This window comes from Schistocerca gregaria, chromosome 1 (assembly GCF_023897955.1).
Source record: "Schistocerca gregaria isolate iqSchGreg1 chromosome 1, iqSchGreg1.2, whole genome shotgun sequence".
Taxonomy (NCBI): Eukaryota; Metazoa; Arthropoda; class Insecta; order Orthoptera; family Acrididae; genus Schistocerca; species Schistocerca gregaria.
In genome coordinates this window covers 91673091-91690477 of record NC_064920.1, presented here as the reverse complement: position 1 = coordinate 91690477, position 17387 = coordinate 91673091, and positions in this window count along the sequence as shown.

Here is a 17387-nt window from a genome sequence, read left to right as displayed (position 1 = left end):
TTGACATCCCCTGTCATTAACACTCATTTCTTCGTGAGAATAAACAGGAAGTTGTGTATTTTCCGAATTCGTGTTGGCTGCGTGTCAGTAAATGGTTTTCTTCGAGATATTCGATAATGTTCGAACACAGAACATGTTCCTAAGTACTACTGAAAATCGAAGTTAACGATTCAGCGAATTACTTTTTCCTTCCTTTGGTGCTGGTGTGACTCGTGCCACTTTCCAGTCTTTACGGATGAGCGATCGGTTGTGTATGATTGCTAAATGTGGTCTTATTGTATCAGCATACTCTGAGGAGAACCTGATTGTACACAATCAGTACAGGAGGCATTGCCTTTATTAAGTTATTTACGATGTTTTGCTACGCCGACGATATCTACTTCTATCAAAGATACTCGTGTTTGAAGTTGTCTTTGGTTCAAATTCCGGGATATTTACTTGATCTTCTTAGGCGAGGGAATTTCTGAAAACACTAGTTACCAACCCTGCTTTAGTGACACTGTGACCAGTAACATCAACATTGCTATCAAGCATTGTTCGTAGTTTATGTCGCCGCTGGTGTACTTGACACCAGAATTTCTTTCGATTTTAGGCCAGATTCCGTGGCAGAGTTTCTTTGCGGGAAGTGTTAAAAGCACCTTGCTCTGACGTTTGCAGTGTGTTTCGAACTTCTGTAAAACTTCACCAATCTCGAGGATTTTGCGTTCTTTCTAATTTGAAGTCCTTTATGTGATGATAAATCTTGGCTAGTACGGCGGCGTGGGTCTCCCGCACCGTTTCTCTACCCTCTGTCAAGAAGCATGGGACTTCATATCCTTACGGATTACAAATGGGAGATTTTCGCAAGCACGATTTATCTCATTAGAAAATTTTCCGCGGATGCTTTCAAAAGACACAGTGAACTCTGCAAAGGTTTTAATGTCTCAATCTCTAGCTCAAATTACAAATGAGTTATGTTATCGAATGCTTTTCCTTAGTCTATATTTGTGTGAAAGTGTTATGACACTTCTCAAGTCTAGCTTCTATTATGTACCAACGTACCCTAGCAACAACACGTAAATTTCGAACTAATTTGTTTCAGTCAATTTATTGTACAGTTCTTTCACATATACAGCGTTTTACAAAAAGATACGGCCAAACTTTCAGGAAACATTCCTCCCACACAAATAAAGAGAAGATGTTATGTGGACATGTGTCCGGAAACGCTTAATTTCCATGTTTCAGCTCATTTTCGTTTCGTAAGTATGTACTGTACTTCCTCGATTCACCGCCAGTTGGCCCAATTGAAGGAAGGTAATGTTGACTTCGGTGCTTGTGCTGACATGCGACTCATTGCTCTACAGTACTAGCATCAAGCAAATCAGTAAATAGCATCAACAGGTTAGTGTTCATCACGAACGTGGTTTTGCAGTCAGTGTAATGTTTACAAATGTGGAGTTGGCAGACCCCTATTTGATGTATGGATTAGCACGGTGCAATAGGTGTGGCGTGGTACGTTTGTATCGAGACAGACTTCCAGAACGAAAGTGTCCCGACAGGAGGACGTTCGAAGCAATTGATCGGCGTCTTAAGGAGCACGGAACGTTCCACCCTATGACTCGCGACTGGGGAAGACCTAGAACGACGAGGACACCTGCAATGGACGAGGCAGTTCTTCGTGCAGTTGACGATAACCCTAATGTCAGCGTCAGAGAAGTTGCTGCTGTACAAGGTAACGTTGACCACGTCACTGTATGGAGAGTGCTACGGGAGAACCAGTGGTTTCCGTAACATGTACAGCGTGTGCTGGCACTATCAGCAGCTCATTGGCCACCACGGGTTCACTTCTGCGAATGGTCCATCCAGCAATGTGACAATCCTCATTTCAGTGCAAATGTTCTCTTTACGGATGAGGCTTCATTCCAACGTGATCAAATTGTAAATTTTCACAATCAACATGTGTGGGCTGACGAGAATTGGCACGCAATTGTGCAATCACCCCATCAACACATATTTTCTGTGAACGTTTTTGTAGGCATTGTTGGTGATGTCTTGATTGGGCCCCATGTTCTTCCACCTACGCTCAAAGGAGCACGTTATCAAGATTTCATACGGGATACTCTACCTGTGCTGAAAGAACATGTGCCTTTACAAGTACGACACAACATGTGGTTCATGCATGACGGAGCTCCTACACATTTCAGTCGAAGTGTTCGTAAGCTTCTCAACAACAGATTCAGTGACCGATGGATTGGTAGAGGCGGGCCAATTCCATGGCCTCCACGCCCTCCTGACCTCAACCCTCTTGACTTTCATTTATGGGGGCATCTGAAAGCTCTTGTCTACGCAACCCCGGTACCAAATGTAGAGACTCTTTGTGCTCGTATTGTGGACGGCTGTGATACAGTACGACATTTTCCAGGGCTGCATCAGGGCATCAGGGATTTAATGCGACGGAGAGTGAATGCATGTATCCTCGCTAACGGAGGACATTTTGAACATTTCCTGTAACAAAGTGTTTGAAGACACGCTGGTACGTTCTGTTGCTGTGTGTTTCCATTCCATGATTAATGTGATTTTAAGAGATGTAATAAAATGAGCTCTAACGTGGAAAATAAACGTTTCCGGACACATGTCCACATAAATATTTTCTTTCTTTGTGTGCGAGGAATGTTTCCTGAAAGTTTTGCCGTACCTTTGTAACACCCTGTAATTCTGTAGCACATGTCCATGAAATTAATGGAAGATTCACCTGTCTTACGCACATAAATACACACAGCCAGTCACGCACACACACACACACACACACACACACACACACACACACACACACACATCCATAAACGAGTGCATGTGGTCTCACTTTCCCACTATCAGATAACTTTTGTACATGTAAGACTCTATTACTTCTTAAGCTACAGGCGTTGGACGATGGTATGGAAACATCACCAGAAATACATAATTTAATGCAAATGCAGATGCTAATCAAGCCAGCAGGTGGCACTGTTGTATTCTACCACAAACGTCAGAAGTACAATACTCTTAATACCTTGCAAAAAAGTAACCGTGGTCAGAACAGTATCGCGTGTAATTGTCAGTGCACTCATTCGGAGCTGAGTGAAATGGAACGTTGGCAGATTGTCTGTTCTCGTATGTGGATACTTCCGTTGTCAATGGAGCCGAAGTTTCCCACCACGTCCACGAGGCACCACACTGAAGATGTACACCACACACCGGGTAAGAGGGAAAGCATTATCCGCTATGCGCAACGCGAAAGAATATTTTGGTTGACTGAGCGTCAGAGCTGGTCTATAAAGAAGGGTGGGACAAAAAGTAAGATTACGACAGCAGCAATAATCTCTGTAGAACTGAACGTCGGGCTCCCGAATCCTGTGAGCTCCAAAACAATACAAAAGGAGCTCCATAAGCGGTGTGCTACAAAGCGAGTTGGAATTTCAAAACCGCACATAATGATGCAAATGCTCACAACATGGAAATGTGGTGCCCAGTTCACAAAACCTGGACAATCGAATAATGGAAGAAAGTCATTTGGTCGCAGTAATTTTGATGCACACGTTTACCAACTTCTGGCAGGGTTCGTGTCAGGTGTAAGCCGTACCAAGGCTACGATACAGACAAGTTTTTGCCAATAGTGACATATAGCGGTGGTTTGGTGATGATTTTGCAGCCATATCGTGGTATTCCCTGGGCAGCAAGGTCACTGTCCGAGGTAACAGTACTACCAAGGATTATGTAACCATTTAGGCTGATCAGGCCCATCTCATGGTACAGAAATACTTATTTCCTGATTGTGATGTTGTGTTCGAAACGTACAGGGACCCTTTTCACATTTTTTATGGATTACAAAATGTTTCTTGTAGCAGCTTTCTGTCGCTTGGTTAAAATTCTTGATCGATGAGAGGGAAAAGTATACGTTATTCTCCAGTGAAATCGTCGTAATTTAATTTCATTCAGTTTCGTTGGTATTCCCTGGGTGCCCCTTCTTCGAAATTAAACAGCTCATAGCGATATTTAAGCACTTCCCTCTTTAATGTTTCTGTGAGCTACCGAATAATTCGCATGAAATTCAGGCAGCTGTAAAAGCCATTAATGCACAGATTTTTGGATTCCTCCTCACGACTAAACTGCAAGCTGAAGCATTTCTACACACATGGTCATCCGTTTTATGATCCAAAAATTAACAGTAAATGCAATCACATATATTTCTTCGCTCTCTTTCGACGAGTTGTGTATCGCTCTCTTCATTAAAAGTCCCCGGTGAGCGAATTGGAATTACAGTACACGGAGAACCTGCTTGTTAAAAGAAACGAAGAGCTTTGGTAGCTCTGCGCCCAGATCAAAAGGAGAAATGCAGGTAGCTGCTCTTTCTGTGGTGCCTGTAACAGAGCATAATTTGCTTAACTAAGCCCAACACCAAAGACGCGGCAAGAAGATTCAGGACAGTTAGGGAGCTGCTCATTAGCCAGTATCTAACTTTCCCGACTACTTACAGAGGGTATTATCGTTACCCTAACTAAGAGACCGTGTTAAGGAGACTTCTCTGACAAATAGACTATATGAACTACAGTTTCAGTTCTTTATTACAGTATGTTCCGTCATGCATCATAAGAAAATTATTCCTTCCCCTTAATATTCTCTTTGTAATAGAATTATGACCACTCCCAACATCGGTCACAGATTTTCACTTTTTGTGACATTATCTTGATGCTAAAGGTAACTGTTTTGTGTTGGTATTATATAATGGCCCACGAAAGTTCAAGGAACATTTAATTATGTTTTAACTGGAATTCAGAGTCCAAGAAAAGTCTATAAAATGCACTAATATCAGAATCGCACGTTATAATTATTTTATCACGCTGCTGATGACATACCCTATGTGATCAAAAGTATCAGGACACCACCATAAACAAAGGCTTTTCATATTATGTGGATTGCGCTGCCACGTACTGCCAGGTACTCCATATCAACGACCTCAGTAGTCATTAGACTTCGTGAGAGAGCAGAATATGGCCCTCTGCGGAACTCACGGGATTCGAACGTGGTCAGGTGATTGAGTGTCAATTGTGTCATACGTCTGTAAGCGAGATTTCCACACTCGTAAACATCCCTAGCTCCACTGTTTCCGATGTGATAGTGAAATGGGAACGTGAAGTGACAGGTACAGCACAAAAACGTCTGTTTACTGACAGAGACCGCTGACAGTTGAAGAGGGTTGTAATGTGTAACAGGCAGACATCAGTCCTGACCAACACAGGAATTCCAAACTGCATCAGGATCCACTGCAAGTACTATGACACTCAGGCGGGAGGTGAGAAAACTTGGATTTCTTGGTCGAGTGGCTGCTGATAAGCCACACATCACTCCTGTAAATGCCAAACAACGCTTCGTGTAAAGAGGGTAAACGTTAGACGATTGAACAGTGGAAAAAAGTTGTATGGAGTGACGAATCACGGTAGATAATGTGACGATCGGATGGCATGGTGTGGGTATGGCGAATGCCCCGTGAACGTCATCTGCCAGCGTGTGTAGTGCCAACAGTATAATTCGGAGGCGGTGGTGTTATGGTGTGGTCGTGTCTTTCATGGAGGGGGCTTGCACCCTTTGTTGTTTTGTGTTGCACTATCACAGCACAGGTCTACACTGATGTTTTAAGCGCCTTCTTTCTTCCCACTGTCAAAGAGCAATTCGCGGCTGATATTTGCATCTCTCAAGACGATCGAGCTCCTGATTAGGAATACACGGACCAAGGTGTAATGGCATCTGTGTGATTAATGTCTGCACCCAAACAAAATTTGCAAATCAGTATAAATCTCCCAATTTAGCATTTAGTACCTAACTACAGTCCTAGTCAGAAATGAAGTTGTTCTTCTGGGCACCGTAAAGGCATTTCGATGAACGTAGCTTGTATTGGGTGCTTATCGTTTTGGCAGACCGGTAGCTTCTAAGTTTTCGACTGATTTACATCGTCAAGCCCCTCAAATATTAAGCTCTGAGATCGCCTCTGAGACCACAGATCATCGTCACAATGGGAACTTATGCGTCGCAAAGAGCGGTCATACCGGTCTAGTGTCTTGGCTGCAAACATTCTACAGATATTTATAAAAGTGAACATTTCATCGTGGCGATAAACTGATCACCAGCGAGATTAAACAGTTGTCCCCGAGCAACATCTAACACACCTTTCGCACCTCATTTGCGTTTTTCTCGTCCAGATAAGCTAACCCACTCCCTGGATACACTTTGGTTTATCCAGCTAGTTAGTGAGTTGCACGTTCCAGGTATTATTTGAACGCTCCTTTTAAATGAAATGATGCGGATCAAAACAGCTTACAGGAGATTTGTATATGTTTAGAGTTAACATTAGTGAATATGTCATTTTTATCTACTCTTGTAAATACACATTCAAACTAGAATTTTCTTAGCTGCTACCAGTTTGTAAATAAAATTTAGTCCATAGAAAGGGAATAATTGATCAGGAGATATGATGTTACTTTATATAACTAGCTATGCTTCCTCTCAGCTATTTTATGTTATTGAGCAAGTGAGCAAACAAAAAAAAATTTTTTTTTTGCTGCACATTCAACAGACAAATTTATTAATGGGTAATAAAGGTGATTAGTACCTCTAGTGTTGCAGGTCTAAAAGTCACTGTTCTTATTAAACTACAATGTAATATTTACGACGTACTTCGTTAGCGAAAATATGTGTTGTGATTACTACAGTTTAGATGCCTAAGTCCTTGAAGAGGTACTCTAATGATGACAGCAAGTGAACACCTCATATTAACCTCACAGCTCGCTTTTGGGTACTCAGCACATCCTTTCCACTTGATGAGTTACCCCAGAAAACTACTTCATATGAAGTTATTGAATGGAACTGCGGATAATATGTCAGGAGGATGATACATTTATTCCGTGGCTAGTAATTGTAGAATGATATATATATATATATATATATATATATATATATATATATATATAAGTCGTGGAAATGTCCAAGGGTTGAGGTCAGTTTCTACTTCCAATTGTCATTTAGTCATTTATTGTAATTTAATAAGCTTTACAACCAAATCGGCACATAGCCGAATCTTTACCGAATGCAACTCTTCCACGGCTGAAGACCTCCAACAAGAAATCGTAACAAGGGAAAAATCTAATTCAGATGGCAATAAAATAATTCAAATCAACATACGCAAAGTGCATACAAATGGTTGAGTGCCACAATTGAACTGCAAAGTTTTAGAATATATTAACAGACTCTGTTACAGGCAGAATATCGTAATGTTTAAGCTTGAAAGATAAATTTAAAAATTAATTTGGTAAAATTTTAAGAAAACAAAAACAATAACCATAAGTCTAAAATTTAAAGCAGCTGACAACAGATCTTAAACACCAGTGGCACTGAGAAAGTCTCCAGGGAGGTCAGTCTGCCCTCGTTCACTTAGGCAAGCCAGGTAGTGAGCCAATCTGTACTTGATTCGTCGGAACCCAACCAGGAGACAGCCACGGACCGACGGACACCACGACTTGCTTGCCACCAATTGGTACGTGAGAACCCAAACACATGAAAGTTACGAAGCACACAGCATGAATGGACATGGCTTGGGTAGTTTAAACTGCTACTCACCTTTAACGTTCTGGGTCGGTTTACACCAAGCTCGTAGCGATCGGACAGCTCCACACACGCTCCGACACTGCACAGGTACCGGCAACAGACCCAGTGACCCCGCGCGGAGACTTCTTCGCTGGTCCGCAGCAGCCGCCCGACTACCTACTGGTTCGCCCCGACTGCTGCTCAATCGCGACAGCACTGCTGGTGCGTCTCCGACTCACTTCCAGACACACGACGGCGGAAATACTGGGTCCGACCCAACGATGCAGTGGAAACACGCCAACTGGACAAGCGACATCCCTGATCCAGAAAAGGATCGACCCAAGTTCCACAAGGTGGTAATTGAAGGGACCTAGAAGCGCTCAGAGAATCAGTTACACGTTGCCTGATGAGACGATCGACCACTCAGAGCCAGTATGACGACAACATTTAAAATAACTTGTCAAAATGAAATCACGCAAACTACACACACAACCTGACACTTGCACGAAGACGTGAACGATACCCAACTGTAACTAAACACGCACGGAGACAAGAGCTAATGCGCACACACACACACACAGACAGACACACACACACACACACACACACAAATACACACACACGCACACACAAACAGCCAACTCATGAACGATCGGCGAGCCAAAACGCGTTGTCCAGTTGGACGACAGACTGACGATCCACCAAGGTCGTGGCCTGGCTCAAGTGGTGCATGGCGGAATGGTCGAGCGAGCCATGTCGACGAAGACCTCACTGCTGCCCCAACCCGACTGCACTAGTGCCGCATCACAACTTCCAGACTGGCAGGTCCGGAATGCGCTCCAGACACGTTGCAACCGACTAGCACTAACTCGGACCCGAACTCCCGACAGGAGTCGAGAGTTATTGAAGTTTGCTTAAGACAGACAACGACCGGGAAGTAATAACAGTGGAGCAAAGATATTACGAGAGGGGATATATCGATACGCGCTGCTAGTGCCGGTCACGATCAGGCAAAGCAACAACTCAGTGACTGTAGTAATTTAAATTAACGTAGTGAGGTGGAATAACGTTATAAACAGGATGTAAAATACATGTTGGCGGCTCAAAATGTATGGCTGAAAGGTACACTATCTTGCTACAAAATACACTGAACAAATAATTACATATTTTCAAATTGTACATAGACGTTGTTCTATGAGTAACATCAGTATTATTAAAGATGGATGTCCAGTGTCCTTAACCACTCCACAGCTTCCTCACTGCCCTGGTGGGTCTCCTCCATTGAACCTTCGAATAGGTCAATTCATAAAAATGTGGCTGATGCTCTGAGGCACGTCTGGACAGTAGCCGAAAGTGCTATCAGCAGTCTTCCACTTGTGCTTCCAAAGCTGCCATCTGCTTTGTTGGGCTCTTATCCAGTTAATTGATGTCCAGATTTTCCTGGGCTGTTTGAAACAAGGGGGTTGCTTGGTTGGGTATGAGATCAATGCAGAAGACCGCCAATCGCCGCTCCAAGCTTCACTTACTGTAAACTGATCTTGGACCAGCTTCTTTCCTAGAAACCAAGAAGGGGCCGGAAATTCCAGCCTGAGATCTTCATGCAGACCGTCTTGATATATTGGTAAGAGAGGGTTGTCACAACACTTATGCCATTCATTCTTCAGTGCTAATGCTCTTGGGAGATGAGGAGGTGAAACGGTAGAACGTATCAGTAGCCACTTCTGAGGAGTAGACTGTGTGGTGCCTGATATAATCCTCAGTGGGTCATTCAGCTGGACATCTACCCTCTTTGACGAGCACTGTTAATGCATACTGGCCTGCACTGTTCAGCTCTTGGGCAAGTGCTGCACATCTGAGAGTAGATTCCATGGGACCCCAGCCTGTTCCTGTGAGTTAGCGTGGAATGTTGTTACAGCTTTTGATTTTAGCATATGTTTTCCTTGGATGTGCACTGTAGGTCAAGGATCGATCTAAAATTACTCCTAGATATCTAGGGTTAGGATTGAGATTCAACTTCAGCAGATGGCCACGTTATTGAGGGATAGAGTAGGCTTGTCTGTTGCTCAGATGGAAGCTGCTGCCCTCTGTTTTCGTTATGTTTGATATCAGTCTCCAGGTTTTGAAGAACTTGTCGAGTCTCTGAAGATCTTCTGTGAGCGCGGTTTCTGCTGCTGAGAAGTTGTTGGACTGGGCTGTCAGTGTAAGATCGTTGGCTGAAGTAGCTGGTAAATCCGCAGTGTATATGTTGAACAGCAAAGGGGTAAGGATCGATTCCTGTGGTAATTCATCATTCAATCTGTAAGGTCTGCTTACGTTGCCGTTTAGATAAACTACAATTGCTCTGTTGACCAACATGTTCTTCAGAAGGGAGGCAAGTTTTTGCAGGGGATTATTGTAAAGAATTTGACGAACATCGCTTTTCGCCAAACTGTGTCGTATGCTGATGTCAGGGCCACAAACACTGCTACAGTCTTCTAGAGATCCTTTAACCCTCTCTCTATATGACTTGTTACGGCCAGCACCTGGACGGTACAATTGCGCTTTGGTCAGGCCAGCTTGCTCTACTGGTATGAAATCTAGGGTTGTAGCCAAGATTCTATTATATATTTTTCTTTCCAGTATCTTACAGCAGACTCTCAGGAGGGCAATAAGCCTATAATAATCTGCATTATCTCCACATTTCCATATATTGTTCTTTCCAGCAGCTTATAGCAGACTCTCAGGAGGGCAATAAGCCTATAATATTCTGCATTATCTCCACTTTTCCAAAGTTTCGGTATTGGTGGTAGCCATCCAATGCGTATGATGTTGTAAAAAACAACAAGCCATTCAGTTGTTGGAGGACCACAGGGTAATAGATATTCTGCATAGATACCATCTGGTACAGCTGCTTTTCCTGATTTTACTTCCTTTAGCGCAGATGAAATCTCAACAGCCGAGATATCAAATGAAAACGGGATAACTGCTTCTGCCTGAGACATCTTTGATTTTAATTCTGACCGAATTGTTTTTGTCTCTTTCTTGTCATTGTCATCAGGTTTTTTTGTCAGACTATCCAGTCTGTTTCCTATTGAATCTGGTTGTATCTTGGAGCACTTAGCACTGAATTTAGTAATACTGCTTCCAAGTTTCAATAAAAGAGACCATGCTTTTCGGCTGGATTGCTGAAAAGTTGTATTTTCTATTTCAGTGATCCATTTCTCTCTTCTAGATGAGTTTAGAGAATTTAGTAATTCATCTTCGATTTTAGAGTCACAGCTGAGTTTATATTCTTCACATTGCTCGTTACATTTTAGATTCCAGTCACTGATATAAGCCTTCCAGTATCCTCTTGGGATATGTTTTTTTGCGATGGCACATACTAATCCCGTAAAGTGCTTATAATATTCTACTTTAGATGTGATCCATTGTGTATTATTTTCCAGTTTAGTAGTGAAAATTTACCAGTTGCCTTTGGTAAAGGTTCAGCGTGGCAGTGGGACCGATCTGATTGCAGGAATTTCTAGGTCGACTTTGACGAGAGCTGGTCTGACTTCGTTGGAAGTTGTCTAGAATCGCCTTACTGCACTTCAAATATCTTCCGCACGAGTCCTTTGAGGCAAAACATACATCCGGCTTATAGTCCTTGTTGTGTCGTTGCTTCACGTCCATGGGCTTAACCTCAATGTGCCCCACACCCGACCGCTGGGTGGTGCTAAGAAGACAACAACGCTGGCTGTCTTACCCGAAGTTTTCCTTCAGGATATCACTGCAACTGGAAGATACAAGTGAATAGTTCCAGTTAAATGTGAGACTACTCAAGAGGACATTATGACTTTTTTGTCATCTTTCTTATAAAAAGATAGGATGGCTAAAGAGGCCTTTCTCCCAACAAAAGCAATAACAGAATTATCGGTGGCCCATTGGGTTGAATTAATGTACCCATGGAAGAGCACAGAAAGTCTAAAAAAATTGTTACATATGACTGATACGATTTACTGTAAAAACCAGAGAAAGGGTGTCTTTTGAAAAGGGGTAACCACTCTATATAAATAAAGCACTGTATCAATTGAACACTTAGGTACTTGACATCGTTTAGAAACGAAATATTACATTAAACGAGAAACGTCTAATGTTCTGCAAGAAAAACAAATAAAAAAGAAAGCGCTTGGCGATTTACCCATTGTAATAGTGCTTCAGAAGTACTTTGTCCCTTCCGCGGGATACTAAGATAGAAACCTGCACACGCTCACGTGTTGCTCGTGGCCACGCTTCAGGCCCGTCTGGCACAGCAGGCAAGCCAATCACCGATCTTCACTCCCCGTGCATGTAGGTAAATGTTCCGGACAACAGAACCAACTGCAATAACAACCACAATACGCCGATTTGTTGTCCAAAGAGCCTCCGGAAGCACCAACGAGAGGTGCCGTGTTCGCTGCCAGCAGAGTGGGTTTCCACCACCACGGTTCTGTGGTTATTGGCATTATTTTTCTACACGACGTCACTTTCACACCAGCAGCTCTCACGTGCCTGTGGGTGGCAACTGTATTCTCTCCTGCGCTCAACCACGGGATAGCAGTCCCGTATGTTACTAAATTCGACTTCCGCCACTGAATCATTAATTCCTCTCCTGTAGAGACTCGAAGTACTGTCCTAATTTTCATTTGTAGATAACTTTTTACAAGAAGGAGCTTAGTTGTGCCGTACTCATTACTAAACTTGTTCTACATTGTTTAGCTGGCCAGTGTTCTCAGACACATTATTAATGAGTGACGACGAATTTAGTGGCTCCTATCCACCCTCCAACTCCCTCCCCCGTCTAAGTCCCTGTCGCACATTATTTATTGTGGACGAGGATAGAAGTCTGTGAGTCTCTGTCTCACTATTTGATGAGTTGTAAAAATTTTTCCTCGTCTCAGTGCAGCGTCTCCAACTTTCGTCCCACTATTGGCGACCTCTTTTACACCAAAAAACGCTCAATAACCGTTCAGATTGTCATAAAATTTACAAGATTTAAAAAAAGTCAAGATTGCCGAGGTGTTTGCAAAAGCAACATAGGTGCTTTATTCACAGCTACCGGTCTCTTGTCTGTACAAATGCTTCTTCAGGTTTATCTTCCAAGAATACAAATCACTTCGTCCAATTTTATGAAATGGTAGAATTACAGAATCATGGATAATTTTGACACTCAAACAAACGACAGTGATGAGTATTCACATTGGTTATATTTTCACGCTGGTGGGGTGTCATAATGAAACTGAGTACAAACAAAAGACATTCGTCAAAAGTGTTTTCCAAAAAAGCATCAAGCCTTCATTCCAGTTCTCTAATCATCGAACGATGTACGACACGACAACTTACAGTGATCTGTTACAGCGTCTAACGCTTGAAAAGGAAACCATTCACCGAGAAGACAGCACTTTTCAGTTTATACTGGATTGGAATGATTAGATAGCATTTTTGTGGAGAAGTTCTCAGCAACAAACGTTGCACCTGCTTTGTCCATTCGTCGACCACAGTTGGTTCGGCCACAACCCTGCATCCATTTCATCAAAGCAGTGTCAGGCCAAGTTGTCCCAGAGTACCGTAGTTTTCGTTAGTAGATACTGACACAATAAAAAGGCCGGATATAATAAGCTGGTGTATGAGATAGCCTGCAATAACTGACTACAGAAATTTACAGAATTACTCTTCGGAATCTCAATATGAGTATTCGGTTTAAAGAACATTTAAATATTGCCTCTGCCAAAATCAGCTGTCTCATTTCATGTGAAACAAACAAGTCACTCTATATCCAACACTGAGAAGAAATAACGCATTGTATTTAACAAAGGAAAAGGAAATTTTTTAAATGGTTTTGAGGAAATATTTGTAATGATTGCATTAAAGCGAGCCTCAGGTTCAACTTCGAATGATGAGATTAAACTGAAACACTACAATATGCTACCGAATTTTGGTTGCCTGAGTTCTCGCCAATAGTTAATAGCAAATCTTTTACGTTAATCTTGCAGTTGTATAATATTAAAAGAGTACTCCTTCTTTAATTTTATAATATCGAGGTACTAATGTAAACCAGATTATATTTTATCTTTTATTTTATGTCTGCAATAAACTACACATTTTAAAGTTATGTAATGCGGTTCCCAGACTTAGGTTGTTTTTCTAGTTTTGGTTTCCATCTTGCAGCTGTTCGTGTGTTTACTAAGTTTTCCGCACAGTGGCCGTGCACCCTCCAGTGTATTGCCAGCCTCTTCGGGCTGCTTTCGCCTTATCAGCCTGTAAGGAATACGGTGGATGTACGGATGTTGCACAGGATATTAAATTTTACTTACGTCGGTTTTATGCAGCTGATGTCAATCGAATTCTGTAATATACCCTACGGGGTCTTGTCCAATACAGTATGTTTCAAATTTCTTCCATTCTTGATAGTTTTAAAATTTTGATATCTTCCACTGTACACAATACATTCCGTAGACGTTAGCTTAGTTTTAGGCATTTTATCCCGGTTTACATTAATGTACCATTCATTATTCGTGTTCCCCCGCTTTTTTGTAGGCCTGGCTCATTCAGTAGTCTTTCTTTGTACACGTTTGACAAACATCTTTTGGGTGTACTCAGTTTTATAATGACAGCCAACATTTTTATTTTTATGACGCTTTAAATGGATACTGAGTGTTGAGTATTTTTTGTCGTTATTCGAAATTTCTCTGAGCTGTGGTTGCGCTCCTCACGGTGTTGTTTATATTGGACAGCTGTCATGTGGTGTCCTACTATTTGGCGAGAAATGAACGTATTCACCTGTTCCTGTGCCACGTCTCCATGTTTAGTCCCATATTTTCTGTTCTCAGCGCCTCAAATGGCTCCAGTGCCACTTGAAGTTTCGTCCAGGGTGTTTGGCGACGAGGTATTTCCTTCTCGACTCAGTTTCTTCCCTATCCAGGTAGAGAGTGTCTTCAAGTGGCTTCGTCCCATCATCGGCGGCGACTTTTGCGTTTCGTTCCACCATTTGGCGAAAATGGTCAACGTTTTCTTCGGCTCCAGCACCACCGCATCCCATTAGCTGGCAACGAGGCAGTATCGCCTTTGGTCTCTGCGCCGCTTTCCAACGTCCTCTCCTGTCAACTGACAGCAATTTAGAGGTCCTTTTTCATCGGCTGCTGCATCGCCTTTTGCCTCAACCCCTCCTCTCAACATTCCATACTATCAACTGGAAACGAACGTGTTTATCGTGGACATAGAAACGAATTCTCAAGCCCTATTCATCTGGCACCACATGTATCAGACGCACATATACAATCCTTAGAAGCTGGAGAGCATAAACAGGACCCTGGACGTTCCCAGTTGCCATCACCGACGAACCTCTATAGTCGACGAACTCCAAACTGTGCTGGCGCAGCTTCTTTCTCCTGGCACAGTCCCGGAATCTTCGACCGAATGTTTCCTCATGTATGGACCTCAGTGAGAGTCGCACCAGCGGATCTCAACCACTGTTATGAGACCCGTTCCTAAACCAAGCACGTAGTTTCCGATCATTTTTTCCTGTACCTAATCCACGCACAGGTTTCGTTACCTACTTCTCTGGTGCTTCCAAATGCTACCACAACCATTTTCTGTACAAAGCGTCACCACACCCAGCTATGCCTTCTGGGACCAATACATTAACACGCACTTTCTCCAACACCTACAGGTATCTTTGCCGTTTGGGTACCATCATTCTATCATTGTTCATCCGCAGTACTTCTACACCCGTTTGTGAGAACGCGAGTGCTCCCGCATCCAACTATGTCCACAAGGACACTAATTTTATATCACATGTTCTCTAGCACTCATCTTTGCATTCAGGAGACAACTATTATACTTCTTATGTGTTCTCGCACCATCATACTCCTCTGGATGTAGTTTTCCAGTGTGCTTTTCATAATGCTCTGGCCGTTCCATCAGCCATCCAAATGCATTGCATCTCTTGCTATATCTAGTAACCTTGCAGATTCGCTCCACGCAACTCGCTCCTTGGCTGCTGCCAGTCATTCCGCACCAGTGCGCCTTGGGTCCTGATCTCCGGTCTCCATCCGTAGCTGCTGGACCTCTCTTATGGCATTTCCCAATCGTCGCTCTTCACGCATGTGACCACTATCTTTCCTATGGGGATAGGGATGCTGTATCCCTCCTACAACACAGCAACCTGTAAACCCGAAACACCCTGAAGTCCCATACGTGACTGTCCTTGAGGCATCGTCTGCCATTACAGGCACATGCGCCTGTGAGCCAAACACTAATACCCGCTAGTCTCACATGTTGGTAAATGTTCTGAATCACAACAACCGTAACAACTCGTTGATGTGTTGCACATCGAGTATCAGTCACTTGGCACAAGTGGCGCCATTTCTATGGCCAGCAGAGCGCGCTTCCAACACCATGTTGCTGTGATCAGGACCGCCGTTTTCTTGCACAATATCACATGCCCGAAAGCAACTCACACAATATTCGGTCATCGCGACACTATTTATGTCGGCGCTTAAACACAGTAGCCGCAAGGTCAGTGCGATAGATTGCTAGACTAAGGGGCCCGGGGATTATTCCAGGCCGGCTCTAAGATTTTCTCCGTTCGGGGTCTGAGTGTGATCTGGTCCTTATCTTCGTATTGTCTTAACTTACACGAAAATGGCCCAAAATGGAGCAGCTTGACAAGACGTAATGGTATGCAACTTCGTTCCAGTGTACGCCTCGAAACTAACGAATACTCTGAGTTGTCGAACCACAATGTTGTATCTTCTTTCCACGGACAGGCAGTTAGATCTCAGCTATTGAACCATTCATTCCTTCCAGTTGTGTGGCAAGACGCTCGTTGTGTCGCTAAGGAGCCATCGTCGGACAGTCGCCTTGCAGCGTTTTAGCTTCAGATCTCTATAGGGCTTATGGCAGTGACTTTACTTCTTCAGACTTTGCGTTGCACCGACTAAGTATTGATTGTGTTACTAACGTTAGAACTTTCAGAATGGCCATAGACTATATCATTTTTTTACACATTATGGTCTTTCTCCAGTTACTCATAATGTGTTATCCATTTTGAGATTCAAAGTACCAATGTAATATTCATTTGTAAATACCCTAAGACAACATGGAGCGTTTGTTTGTGCATTTATTAATAAAGTTGTTCCACAATGTCTCACCTAGTCAGTGTTCTCATTTTACCACCACCAGCATAAGACATATCAAATGTGACTTAAATTAGGGTGGCATCCTTGTGTGGTTCCCTAGGTCGGCTCGGCACATTCTAAAGTTGTGGTTCTGGAAGTTAATCCCAGGCGTGCGGCGCACGGCTGCCTCAGTCCCCATGCGCCAACTTGAGATTTATCAAATACGTATTCAGCATGGATGTCAACAAGAATTCTTTTCCGTTCCAATGAAACTTGAGCTATTTAGCTCCATCTCAACAATATTACTGTTCGCCTCGTGCATTGCCTTCCTTCGTAGCCATTGTGTGTGATTAATCAACGAATAGTAAGAGACAGTTCGAAACCCGTACCAACCTCATATATTGTTTATGTTAATTTGTACGCCATTTGCAAGGGGCTTTTGCAGCGTTTCTCTCCATTTCTGTGCCTAGAGTCCATACTGTTCGGTCACATTGGCTGCAAGAATGCTGTCACTCATCGAAGGTGGTTTGGACTGAGAATTGAAAACTTGGAAATCTGATCATTCGTTTGCCACGAGTCGATCCGTGCCAGCGATCGTTCATTTCCTGACGTTATGCAGACTTGCTTCTTGGCAGCAGTCCCAATATGACTGTGCAGTTTGAAGATGTAAGTACAGCA